This window comes from Tamandua tetradactyla, chromosome 16, assembly GCF_023851605.1.
Source record: "Tamandua tetradactyla isolate mTamTet1 chromosome 16, mTamTet1.pri, whole genome shotgun sequence".
Classification (NCBI taxonomy): Eukaryota; Metazoa; Chordata; class Mammalia; order Pilosa; family Myrmecophagidae; genus Tamandua; species Tamandua tetradactyla.
Window position 1 is genome coordinate 21,372,424 of NC_135342.1, and position 12,467 is coordinate 21,384,890.

Consider the following 12,467-nt stretch of genomic DNA (forward strand, 5'->3'; position numbering starts at 1 on the left):
GACACTTAAGTTTTATTTTATTTCATTCTAATTCACAGACGTTTAAAAAGCCACATGTGGCTCACAGCTCCTGTTTTGGACAGCGCAGCTCTAAATTGACAGTCTGGGTGTTGGTGAAACAGGAGCACTGTCTTCTCACAATTGGGCCCGATGAACAAACAGTGGTTCCAGAACTTTTCCACAGCCCTGCAGGACTGTTCTTAGGACTAGTCTATGCAGCGTTATTGTGGGCTGGTCATTTGGTCTCTCTGAGCCTGAGATTCCCAGTTTGTCAAATTAGGAGTAATAATCCCTTTGCAGAATGGTTTGAAGTCAGGATGGAATCCTAAACCAGTTCCTCTTTGTCGTGCTGGGTGACCTTAGACAAGTTACTTAACCTCTCTTGGCCTCAATGTCTGCAACTTTAAGGTGGGAATTCATATTAATTATCTCTTAAGATTGTTGTGACCATCAAATAGCATCAGCAAAGTACTTAGAACAGTGCCCCGGAGCATGATACAGCCTAAATATTTGTTTGCTTTTATTTTTATAACGTACTTGTGAAAGGCTGAACAAAAGATGGTAGATCATAAAATTTAGTAAGTCACACCAATGTTGTTTTCTAGTTTGTTTCCTTGCGGTTCCTTTTAGGATTTGTTTTCCTGTGTTAATACAATGCTTTATAAAACCAGCTTTGATAAAACGTTTTTAGCAAGCATACATTTTGTATTGTGACGCTTTTGTTTCATTTCCATAAATATGTTTTGTACTGGCCTTGATATAAAATATAAATATGTTTACTTCAGGTTGTACTCAAACAAGTTTTAGAAACATTCCTTTTTTTTTTTTTCTGATTTGAAGCGTCTCAAAATTACAGAAAGATTGCAAGTACAATACAAATAAAGTATTTTCCCTAAACCTTGAGTAGGTTGCCAGTATTCTGCCCCGTTGCCTACACTGTGTATTTGGGTTTTTTTGCATGGGCAGGCACCGGGAACCGAACCCGGGTCTCCGGCATGGCAGGCAAGAACTTTGTCACTGCACCACCATCGCCTGCCCTACAGTGTGAATTTTTGTCAAACAAGGACCCCCTGCATAACCACAGTCTGGCCTCAAAAATTAAAAAAATATTAGCATTGATAAATTAATGCTGTCTAATCCTCAGACTCTGCTCAGTTTTCACCAGTGGGTCCGACAATGACCTTGAAAGACAGAAGACCCAATTTAGACTTTTTTTTTAACATTTTTATTTGTGAAATATAACATATATATAAAATTTCAAAGTACATTTTAACAAGTGATTATAGAATGGATTTCAGAGTTTGGCATGGGTTACGGTTCCATGATTTCAATTTTTTTCTTCTAGCTACTCCAAGTTACTGGACACTAAAAGAAATATCAATATAATGATTCAGCAGTCATAGTCATTTGTTAAATCCTACCTTCTCTGTTATAACTCCTCATTCTCCTTTTTAAAAAAGCAATTTTTGTTGAGAAATCTTCACACATACATAGTTCATACACGTTATACAGTCAGTGGCTCATAATATCATCATATAGTTGTGTATTCATCACCATAATCATTTTTAGAACATTTGCATCACCCCAGAAAAAGAAATAAAAAGAAAAAAGGGGTATCCTTCATACCCCTTTACCCCTCCCTCTCATTACCATTAGTATTTCAATCTACCCATTTTTTTTTTTTACCCTTTATCCCCCCTATTATTTGTTTATTTTTATCCTTTTTTTTTTTTTCCATAAGTTCATGCCCTGGATAAAGGGAGTGTCGTCCATAAGGTTTTCACAATCATACAGTCACATTGTAAAAGTTATATTGTTATACAATTATCTTCAAGAATCAAGGCTATTGGAATACAGTTCAACAGTTTCAGGTACTTCCCTGCAGCCACTCCAAGACACCATAAACTAAAAAGGGATATCTATATAGTGCATTAGAATAACTTCCAGGATAACCTCTTGACTCTGTTTGAAATCTCTCAGCCAATGAAACTTTATTTTGTTTCATTTCTCGCTTCCTCTTTTTGGTCAAGGTTTTCTCAATCCCATGAAGCCAGGTCCCAGATCATCCTGGGAGGCCTGTCTCACATTACCAGGGAGACTTACACCCCTGGGAGTCATGCCTCATGTAGGAGAGAGAGCAGCCAACCTGCCGAGGTGGCTTAGAGAGAGAGGCCACAAGTGAGCAACAAAAAAGGTTCTTTGGGGGTGACTCTTAGGTATGATTATAAGTAGGCTTAGCTTCTCCTTTGCAGGAATAAGTTTCTAGCCCTCCCAAGCTGAGGGCTCTGCCTATTGATTTGGTTGTCCCCACTGCTTGTGAGAATATCAGGATCTCCCCAGATGGGGAAATTGAATATTTCCTCCTTTCTCCCCAGTACTCCAAGGGGACTTTGCAAATACTTTTTTATTCTCTGCCCAAATTGCTCTGGGGTATATCAGGGCATCACACTAACCTGTACAAGCCAATAAGATCGCATGTCCTATTCAAGATTCTATATAATTATAGTGTTCAAATAAACTGATCATACAAGTTAAATTAAATAATGCACTACCCAAAATATAAATTTTGCACCAAATAAGCATCTCTCCCTTTGGTCTCACACAGAAGTTGAAGTTTTAAAATATGGACAATATCATCCTTTACCCTGTATTCTGATTTACCTTCATTCTATCCAAATCAGCTTCAGTTGAATCTCTAGTTGACGTCTGATTACTTTTTTAATTTTTTGAACAGTTGCTGAATGGGGTAACGCTGACTTTCACAGCCTCAGTGCTCTAACTCTGAGTCTCAGATGTCACATAAAGTTTCAAGGAACGACCATGTTATATACAAACAGCTCAGTAGCTCAGAATTTAGAAATAACAAGCAGCTCATATATCTCCTGAACATTTGGGACTGTCCCTTACAATCTAGGGCCCTTTACAATTGGCCCCGACCTTATCACCCACGCTCTCGACTTCAGTTCTCTGAGTTTGTATATTATAGTTAGTCCATCTGAGGGAGGCGTGATAATATTTGTCTTTGTTTCTGCCATTGTATTCAGTTACTGTCCTCAAGGTTCATTTACCTAGTTTCATGCCTCCCTTACTGGACAGCTATGTTGTATTAAGTGGTCATGTCCTTTTCGCCTCCTGCAGTCTGGAAAAAGTCCTCAATCTTTCCTTGTCCTTCACAACCTGGTCCTTGAAGATCACAGACCAGTTTTTTGGTAGAGCATCCCTTGATTTTCATTTGTATGATATCTCCTCAGGAGGAGACGCAGGGTCTGCATCTTTGGCCGAAGTGACCACAGGGTCTTAGCCCCTCCTCAGGGTGACACCAGTTTCCATTTAACCCTTTGCAGGCCATATTGACCTTGATCACCTGATTAACATGGTTTAAAAGCTGGTTTGAAAGGATATGTGGACCCTAGAAAAGCCGTGTTTTAATCCTAATCCCATTTTGTAAAGGCAGCCGTTTCTTCTAATCCCCTGTTCAGTACTGGATGCTTGAAACTGTAATCAGATCATCTCCCTGGAGATGTGATTCAATCAAGAGTGGTTGTTAAACTAGATTAGGTGGGGATGTGTCTCCACCCATTCGGATGGGTCTTGATTAGTTTACTGGAATCTTATAAAAGAGGAAACATTTTGGAGAAAGCTGGAGATTCTGAGAGAGCAGAACGACATATCGTGAGAAGCAGAGTCCATGAGCCAGCGACCTTTGGAGATGAAGAAGGAAAACGCCTCCCAGGGAACTTCATGAAACTGGAAGCCAGGAGAGAAAGCTAGCAGATGACACCGTATTCGCCATGTGCCCTTCCAGCTGAGAGAGAAACCCTGACTGTGTTCACCATGTGCCTTCTCACTTGAGAGAGAAACCCTGAACTTCATCAGCCTTCTTGAACCAAGGTATCTTTACCTGGATGCCTTAGATTGGACATTTCTATAGATTTGTTTTAATTGGGACATTTTCTCAGCCTTAGAACTATAAACTAGCAACTTGTTAAATTCCCCTTTATAAAAGCCATTCCGTTTCTGATGTATTGGATTCTGGCAGCTAGCAAACTAGAACAGGTAGTGTCCAGGCTTCTCCGAGTAAAATTACTCTTTTTTTCTCTTTGTAATTAATATGTGTTTTCTGGGGAGGTGTTTTGAGACTATAAATATCCCATCCTCACTCAACTTTCAAGTTTTCATGTATTTTTAGTTATACCAGAATAGACTAATGGTATTGCTTATGCAAGCTGGCCCCTGGGACCTTTTGACCTGTCCCCATCACTCTGTAAGCATTTCCTTATTTTCTGGTGCAATAAGATATACAAGGCTTATTTTGTGCTTTCCCTATTCCAGCCTTGGGTTTAGCTTTTACCCTGAGGATCCCTGGTATTTTTCGATGGAGAATGGTATTTATAAAGCAAGATTTGGACACTATGTGTGCTCATTGCTGCATGCCGGTGGCTGCACCCAGGCCCCCTCAGTGGACAGAACTAGGGAATGTACGTATGTCTATGAAGACATACATATACATGTACTACATCTGTATTTACTTCTATATATATCTCCATATACTGAAAATCATGAGTTTACATTATTTCCAGCTCAGTGCTGTAGGGTTCATTCTCGTTTTCTCCCTTTCCATATTTTTATGTAGCTCATTTCCCCAATGACTCCAGTTTCTCCCATTGTCCTCAATATATTTAATGATTTGATGCATTCTCTTGCAGGCAACCTGTCTCTTGTGACTGCCACTGCCCACACCCCTAGACCCCGAGGCCACCTTCCTCACCCTACTTGAGCTCTGACACCCTGCCCTGGGGCCCACATCCCCCAGCTCCAGCCTTTCTGCAGCCACCTCTTTGCTTGACCCCATGGATGGCTTTTGCCCTGAATTGTTCAGAGAAGGCAAGGAAGAGCTTGGTGTGTTAAAAAAAATAACAGGATTCTTTGGTCTGCTCTTCCAACTTCTTCTAAGATTCTGATTATACTTCTTTTTTTTCTTTCTTGTGGAAAATGCCAGATTATCTATAACTTAAACCAGACATGGCTTTAGCGTATTTTCCGTGCTCACCAAACTGGAAGTTAAAGAAAGAATAAAAAGGAGGAGGAAGAAAATGAGGAGGAGGAGAATCTAGTCATGTGTAAAGCAACAGAAGGAACAAATTACAAAATATTGTTCCTGTGCTTCCCAGTTTCTATCTTTGAGAACCATACTTATGCTTGAGTAATGGATTCCAACCTTACGCAGAAGGGCCTGTTGGAGACAGGGTGGATGTGACAAGAGGCAGCAGGGCCTGTTGGAGACAGGGTGGATGTGACAAGAGGCAGGGGAGGAGGTTCCTCCTGAACTGGCCTTACTGGTTTCTCTTCTTTCAAAGTTTGTGTTTTTAATGAAGGGTTTATTTAATTTTAATTGCATCAGTAATACACAAATACCTTCTTGCGGTTCAATATTCAAACAATACAGAGAGAGCAAACATCCCTCCCAAGAAATGGGCGGTCAACCAACCCAGAGGTGGGAATTGGAGCACAGTTTGGAAATTTCTTTTAAAATAACAAATGCACATCACTTTCAACTTGGCCGCTCCATTCCTAGGGATTTATCTCGCAGCCACGGACGCATGTGCTGACATGAGGGCTGCCCAAAGATATTAATTTCCTTAGTGATGGTAAATGTCAAGAAGCAAGAAACAACCTAAATATCCATGAGGAGGGGATCAGTTAAATTACTTACATTTATTCAGAAAGTTTAATGCTCTGTGGGCATTTTTTTTTAATGAGTAACATCTGTATGTATGAACTTGGAAAGATCTTCAAAATACTACTGTGAAGTGAAAAAAAAGTGAGATAAAACAGTGGGCCAAAAGTTGTGTAAATAATTATTTATGTGTAAATGTGGTATGTGCCTAGAATATCTCAGGGAATAGCCACAGGCAGTAAGTAGCTTTCCCTCTGGGAAGGGACGTGGGTGGCCCCAGGATGGGAGGTGGGTCGCTCCAGCTTTCTGCCTTATTCGACCATAAAGAGGCAGGAACGTTGGCACCTCCCAATCTGCACCACAGCAGCCTAAGGACATTTCAAACTCCTTGGCAATTGATGGCCCCTAAGAAAGATGATTGTCTTTTGCCACATCTCCCCTTTCCCGCCTGCACTTGGGGCCAACCGTGGGCTTCCCCTTCAGGGTCTCAGGAGTTGGCATCATTGTCTTGGTGCAGAGACTGCCAGTGGGGTTGAGAGAGGCTCCTCGGACTCTCGCTCACCCAGCCCAACACCAGGCCTGTGCCGCTCCCGTCCCGCCCTTCCCTGCCAGGAGCCGTGGGCGTGGGTTCAAATCCCGCCTCCTCCCCTCGCCTGTGACTCGGCAAGTCCCTAAGTCCCTGCATCGTTCCATGCCTCAGTTTCTTTAGCGATGAAATGGAAGCAGTATCAGTACCTACTTCCTAGGGTTGTTGTGAAAAGGGAATTCCGTCCTCACAGGAGCCCCGGCCGCAGGGGGCTTTTGAGCACCTGAAATGGGGCTGGTCCAACTCGAGATGCTCCGTGAATGCAAAACACACAGCACACTTTGAGGCTTAGTAAGAAAAAAAAGAAGGTACAATGCATCATTAACAAGTTTTATATTAATTACAGATTGAAATGGTAGTATTTTGGATACATTGGGTTAAACATATTATTAATCTAATGTCACCTGTTATTTTCTTCTCCATTCTTTGCCATTTTTATTCGGTATTTTTTCCCCTTATTTTCAGTGCCAGACATGGCAAGGAATGATTATAGCCAATCGTTATTAAAAACATTTGTTTGCAACATTTACCCCCTTTACCAGTAACCCCAAGCTGACTTCTAATTTTGTGTGCTTTCTTTCTTTTTTTCTTAGCTCACCTTTTTCTTTATTTCAGTACCTGTACACATGATGTATGTCATATGTCAGTGTGACACATAGACGCTCAAATATGCTTTTTTTTGGCTTTTTCTATACATACATTTTTTTATTTATTAAACATACCAACATACAAACACAAACATTCCTACCATATGATCATTCCATTCTACATAAATAATCAGCAACTCACAATATCATCACATAGTTGTATGTTCATCATCATGATCATTTCTTAGAACACTTTCATCAATTCAGAGAAAGAAATAAAAAGAAAACAGAAAAAATTCATACATACCATACCCCTTACCCCTCCCTTGCATTGATCACTAGCATTTTCAATCTACTAAATCTATTTCAAAATTTGTTCCCCCCACTATTCATTTATTTTTAATCCATATGTTCCACTCGTCTGTCAATAAGGTAGATAATAGGAGCATCACACACAAGGTTTTCACAATCACACAGTCACATGGAGAATTGCTTTCTATTTTTTAATACGCCACCACCAAGAGTGGGTAAAGGAGGCAAGAGGAAGAGATGAAAGGAAGGACACCAGGAGGCCAGAGAGGAGGAATGCTACAAGCCACAGTAAGAATGAGCTCTATTTAATTTAAAAAGGGGGGAAAGGGGTGTACCCCACAAATGCTCCCTTAATGAGGATACACAATTAAATCCCATAGCATGCCTGAAGGCTTTCACTGTGTTTGATGTCATCACAGTGGAAGGCATAAGAAGTGGAGCAAATCAATGCTGATATTGTCCAGTCTCGTCCATTAGGCAAGATGGTACAAGTAGTCATTTAAATTAAAAGCTCCAGACCCTTCCCTAAATGGCTAGCAGACGTGGAGAATAGCACAGTGTGAAATCCACAGAGCTTTCTCCATGTGGCTATAAAAATGTGTTGTCAGGGCGGGCCACGGTGGCTCAGCAGGCGAAATTCTCGCCTGCCATGCCGGAGACCCGGGTTTGGTTCCAGGTGCCTGCTCATGCAAAAAAAAAAAAAAAAAGTGCTGTCAAATGGCACCCTGTTAAACACTGGCAAGGGGTGCCACAGTGGACATCTCTCTTTTATAGGTACGAATACTAGATTCAACTATCTCAACTAAGCAGAAAGCGGGATCTTCAGCTAGGAGCCCTAACCCACTTTGTCTTGGAATGTATACAGTTCGTTTGTAGCTACTACAGCAGTGATATTTTCCTTGGGGTGCCAGGCTGTAGGAAGTATTTTCTCATTGAAGTCTCAGCTGTCAACACTTACTTCATCTTTCTTCGCTTCTCACTTGCACAGACTTTGCATGGCTTAAAACCGTGTGAGGTTCATTATTTTCCCATGATGCCTCTAGGGTTATGTCTCCTGCCAAACGTTCTGAAGAAATTATTATAAAGATCCAGTCATAACAACACTGTCAGATCCATTCCAACAATATTCAAATTTGTCAAATATGCATTCATTTTCATACAGTGAACAAAGTTTACTGCTGAGGTACTTATGAGCCTGATAGGTTTCCACAGGCCTGTTTTTCATGTTTAAGTCAGAAATTTTGACTGACAAATGGTCTCTAGTCATCCTGTATCGACCACTATGGCTGAATTTTACCTTGTAAATAGAGGAGATTATTTCAGAAAGAAATGACCTGTTTCTGAGAACTTCGGGTCCTTCAAACAGCTTAGAATGCCTGTCACAGAGGGCAGATGCCCTCGTGTCACATAACCAAATAGCTCCTTTACTGCTGCCGTGTACAGACGTGTTACAGCTGTTTAGGTGGAATCCTGCTGCTGTCAGCACCGCTGTTAGCTCCTCCGTATCGGCAACCTCGATGTCCACCATATTAAAACGTGTCTGCAATTTCCCGGTGCCAAAGATTAATCTGCAAATCATCTGCGGATAAATATGTTCCATAATCCCTATTTATAGAAATAGAGTTAATGTGATATGTAAGAGCATTGGCAGATATGCAGCCTAAAGCCTGCTACCTGTGGGGTAGTGGCTGCAAGAGGCTCTCTATGCCTCCCCTCTTCCCTCTTCAGGTTATATCCTTCCGGTGTTTTGTCCCTTTCACTGGTTTTCCATAATTTTATTGTTTTATCACTGACAGACCATAAAAACTGAGCAGCATTTTTCTGGGGCAGCCACCTAATTTTGTTGATCTTTTCTTCTATTTCTAAACTTTTCAAGTAGTCAAACTCTAGTTCATGGCCCTTGAAGGGGCTGTAAACATATTTTCCTCAGCTATGAGACTGGGTTTTGTTCACCTGTTTCCTGTTGAAAGATGACACCTCTATCACTTTTATCTCCTATTGCCAGTAATTCTCCAGAATGATTGAATTCTACTGTACAAATTTTATCTGTTTCCTTCTGCATCATCATCTACTGCTCCTTTCACCTGAGGAAAACACCAGTGAATAGCATTCCTCCTCCAGCTCCTGCCATGTTACACTGCAAATGGTAACCCTGCTGGGTTCCCCAGGGTCTCTGCTTCCTGAATTCACCCCCTCACCTGGGGATGGGGGATAGGGTAGGGGGTGGGGGATGGCACCTGTGGGGGAGGGGCGGAGGCTGGGGGAGAAGGAAGGAGTGGCAGGCAGACCAGCCAGCAGGATGGTAGATTTCACTCACTCTGAGGCTTTCACCTGTTTCTTTTTACTTTTTAAAAATATAACTCTAAAAAGAAAATATATAGCTCTACTTGAAAATTTAAAATTACACATGGGCTTGCCTTATATTTCTCTTAGACATGTGTAGAAACGTGTACATGCATTTTAGCAGCTATGACAAGCAGCCTTAGGAGTTCAGTTGGTTCCATCAGTCTCCTAATTGTTATTTATTTTTTTTATTGTATGTTGTATGGCAGGGGTCACATTTCATTCTTTTTCCATGTGAGTATCCCCTTATTGCAGCACCATTTGTTGAATTTTTTGTTTTTGTTTGTTTGTTTGTTTGGGAAATGCATGGTCAGGAATCAAACCTGGGTCTCCCGCTTAGCAGGTGAGAATTCTACCACTGAACTGCCCTTGCACCCCCTCCTAATTGTTGTTTTTTTTTTTTTTTTTTTAGAGGGAGGAAGGGAAGGAAAGACAGAGAAGGAAGGAAGGATGGAAGAAAGGGAAACATTTTTAAACATTTTCTTGTTTTATTATATTTTGTTTGTTTGTTTGTTTTTTACATGGGCTGGGGCCGGGAATCGAACCGGGGTCCTCCGGCACGGCAGGCAAGCACTCTTGCCCGCTGAGCCACCGCGGCCCGCCCCTAATTGTTGTTTTGGCAGTAAATGCAAAGGAAGCATTTTCATTTCTTCTGTTCATTTTCTTTCTTTCTCTTTTTTTCGAATTAGAACTTTCTCAGATAGAGAATTCTGCATGATTTGTAAACGCTCTTCAGTTCCGCTCACCTCCTTCCATGGCTGCTGTCCAAGCCCGACCCACCTCATCTCTTGTCCTGCCAACCTCCAGGCTGCCCCATTCTCACTGCTTCCACGCATGCGGCCTGTGGTGGCTGGTGTACCTTTGATAGGGGCCAGTTTTCCTCTGTCACAGGAGCAAAGAATAAGCTGCTTTTGTTTAAAGCCACTGAATTCTGGAGTTGTTTGTCACTGTGGCCTACCTTAGCCTATCCTGACTGATCCATTCCCCCAACCCTTCACTTGATCTGCAGTTGGAATCACCTGCAAACCTGGCCAAGTCCAAATACTTCTTGTAACCCTTTTGTGACTCCCCAGCACTCTCAGAATAAGGTCCAGATGCCTTACCACAGCTTGCAAGGCCATCAATGATGTTCCGTTTTTAACCTCCCCCTTCTAACTGCTTCAGGTCTATCTTTATCGTCCCCCCCACCCCTTATTTACATTCATATTCCAATTGTACCCAACTTTCAGTTTACTGGAACTATCATTCTGTTTTGCTCACTTCCAGGCCTTTGCGTGTTCTATTCCTTATGCCTGGAATGCTTTTCCCTATTTTCCTCTCTACCTGGCTGACACCTACTCCTTCTCTAATTCTTAGCTCAGTTAGCCTCTCCATCAGGAAACTTTCCTTGACCACCAGTCTGGGTCAGGTGCCTCCTTTGGGGCTCCCACAGATCCTGGGCTCTCCCCATAATTGTTCTGATCTCTCTGATAGTCACTGCTTGGGTAATGAATCTCCTAAACTAGACTTCAAGTGCTCTGAGGACAGGGCAGGGGATATGTTCAGCATTGCCCAGCTTAGAACCAGGACAGAGGAGGGTTTTAGTAAATGTTTGTTGAATGACTAATAAATGAGTTCACATGTTAAATCCTATTCCTCACAGGATTTCTGAGAAGTGAGGATGCTGGCTCTTCTCTCTTTTCTCTGCATATTTCTCTTGACAGGCTCCCTCCAGAACTGAGACTTGGCAGCTTGCATCAGTTAGCCCTTGGTGGCAGTTCTCTGGATGGCAGCAGCTGTGGTTTCTGTGGAAAGTCCCAGAGAAATTCTTTTTTCTTGGCTCCTTTAACCAAACCAATGCAAAGTTTCTTTGCTGACTCAACACCATCACCAGCTTTAATTTTTATTTTTACATATCCCCAAATGCTTTTAGTGAAAAATCTCAAACATACAGAAAAGTTGAAATAATTTTACACTGAATGCTTGTATACCCACCATCTAGATTCCAAAACTAACATTTTAGTTAGTGGAATAGTTTTCCACTTGCTTTATCACTTCCCCATCCTTCTTGCCATCCCTTTATCTATCCATTAGTCCTTCTTTATTTTTGATGCATTTCAAAGTAAGTTGCAGACCTCAGTACACTTCCCCCAAACACTGAAACATGCATAAAATTACTAAGCAATCACTGATAGCTTATAGTTCATTCTTATTCATTTATTTATTTACTTATTTATTTTTGAGGTAATATTTACATACAGTGAAACACAAAAGTCCAGGAGTTGTGACAAGTGCATAGAACGTTGCCACCAAAATCCTTAACATGAGCCAGGACCTCCCTCGCCCCTGCCAAGGGTTCCCCCACACTCCTTGCCTGTTAGTCCTTGGCTTTCAGTGGTGAGGAATTTAATGTTAATACCAGCGATTCTTCTACAGCCGGTATTGTGCTACCGGTACTGTGCTGAATAGGTTTATTTGCTGCTTGGGATCCACTCCGCCCTGCTCTGTGCCGAGGAAGGCTGACCAGCATAGATTATGTGGGTTTTCTTTTCCTCTCGCTTCCTGTTGGGTTTGGCCAATGGAGAGCTCTAACCAGCGAGAGATCCAGGCCAGGCTCCTTGTTCCCCCTTCTCCCTGCCTGGGTGGGGGCAGCTGTGCCCCGAAGGCCACGGCCCCTGCTCGGGGGTCCTCTCCACTCGCTGTCTCTCCAGGTCCTGGTAAGGACCCCCTCCCCTCGCCCCGTTCAGGCCTGGGGTGGTAAAAGCACCCCATCTTTCTAGCTCAGGGACGGGCACCACCCTTTGCGGTGTCCCCACCCACTGCTTCACCTTTGTGAACAGTCTCTTCACTAAACTCTCCCCAAATCCTCCACCCGAGTGTGCCTGCAGCGGCCCCCCGCGGAGCCGCAGTAAACCAGCCCTGAGAACGCCCCGCGGGTCTGATACTGTTCCAAGTGCCTTGTAGCAAATAATCTGTTTAACCC

At 42.4% G+C, this 12,467-nt stretch overlaps 1 pseudogene; it reads right to left on the reverse strand.

Annotated features, from left to right (window-relative positions):
* Positions 1-7,997: 7,997 nt before the first annotated feature.
* Positions 7,998-9,227, reverse strand: LOC143658349 (serine/threonine-protein phosphatase 2A 55 kDa regulatory subunit B alpha isoform pseudogene; annotated as a pseudogene).
* Between the last annotated feature and the right edge of the window lie 3,240 nt (positions 9,228-12,467).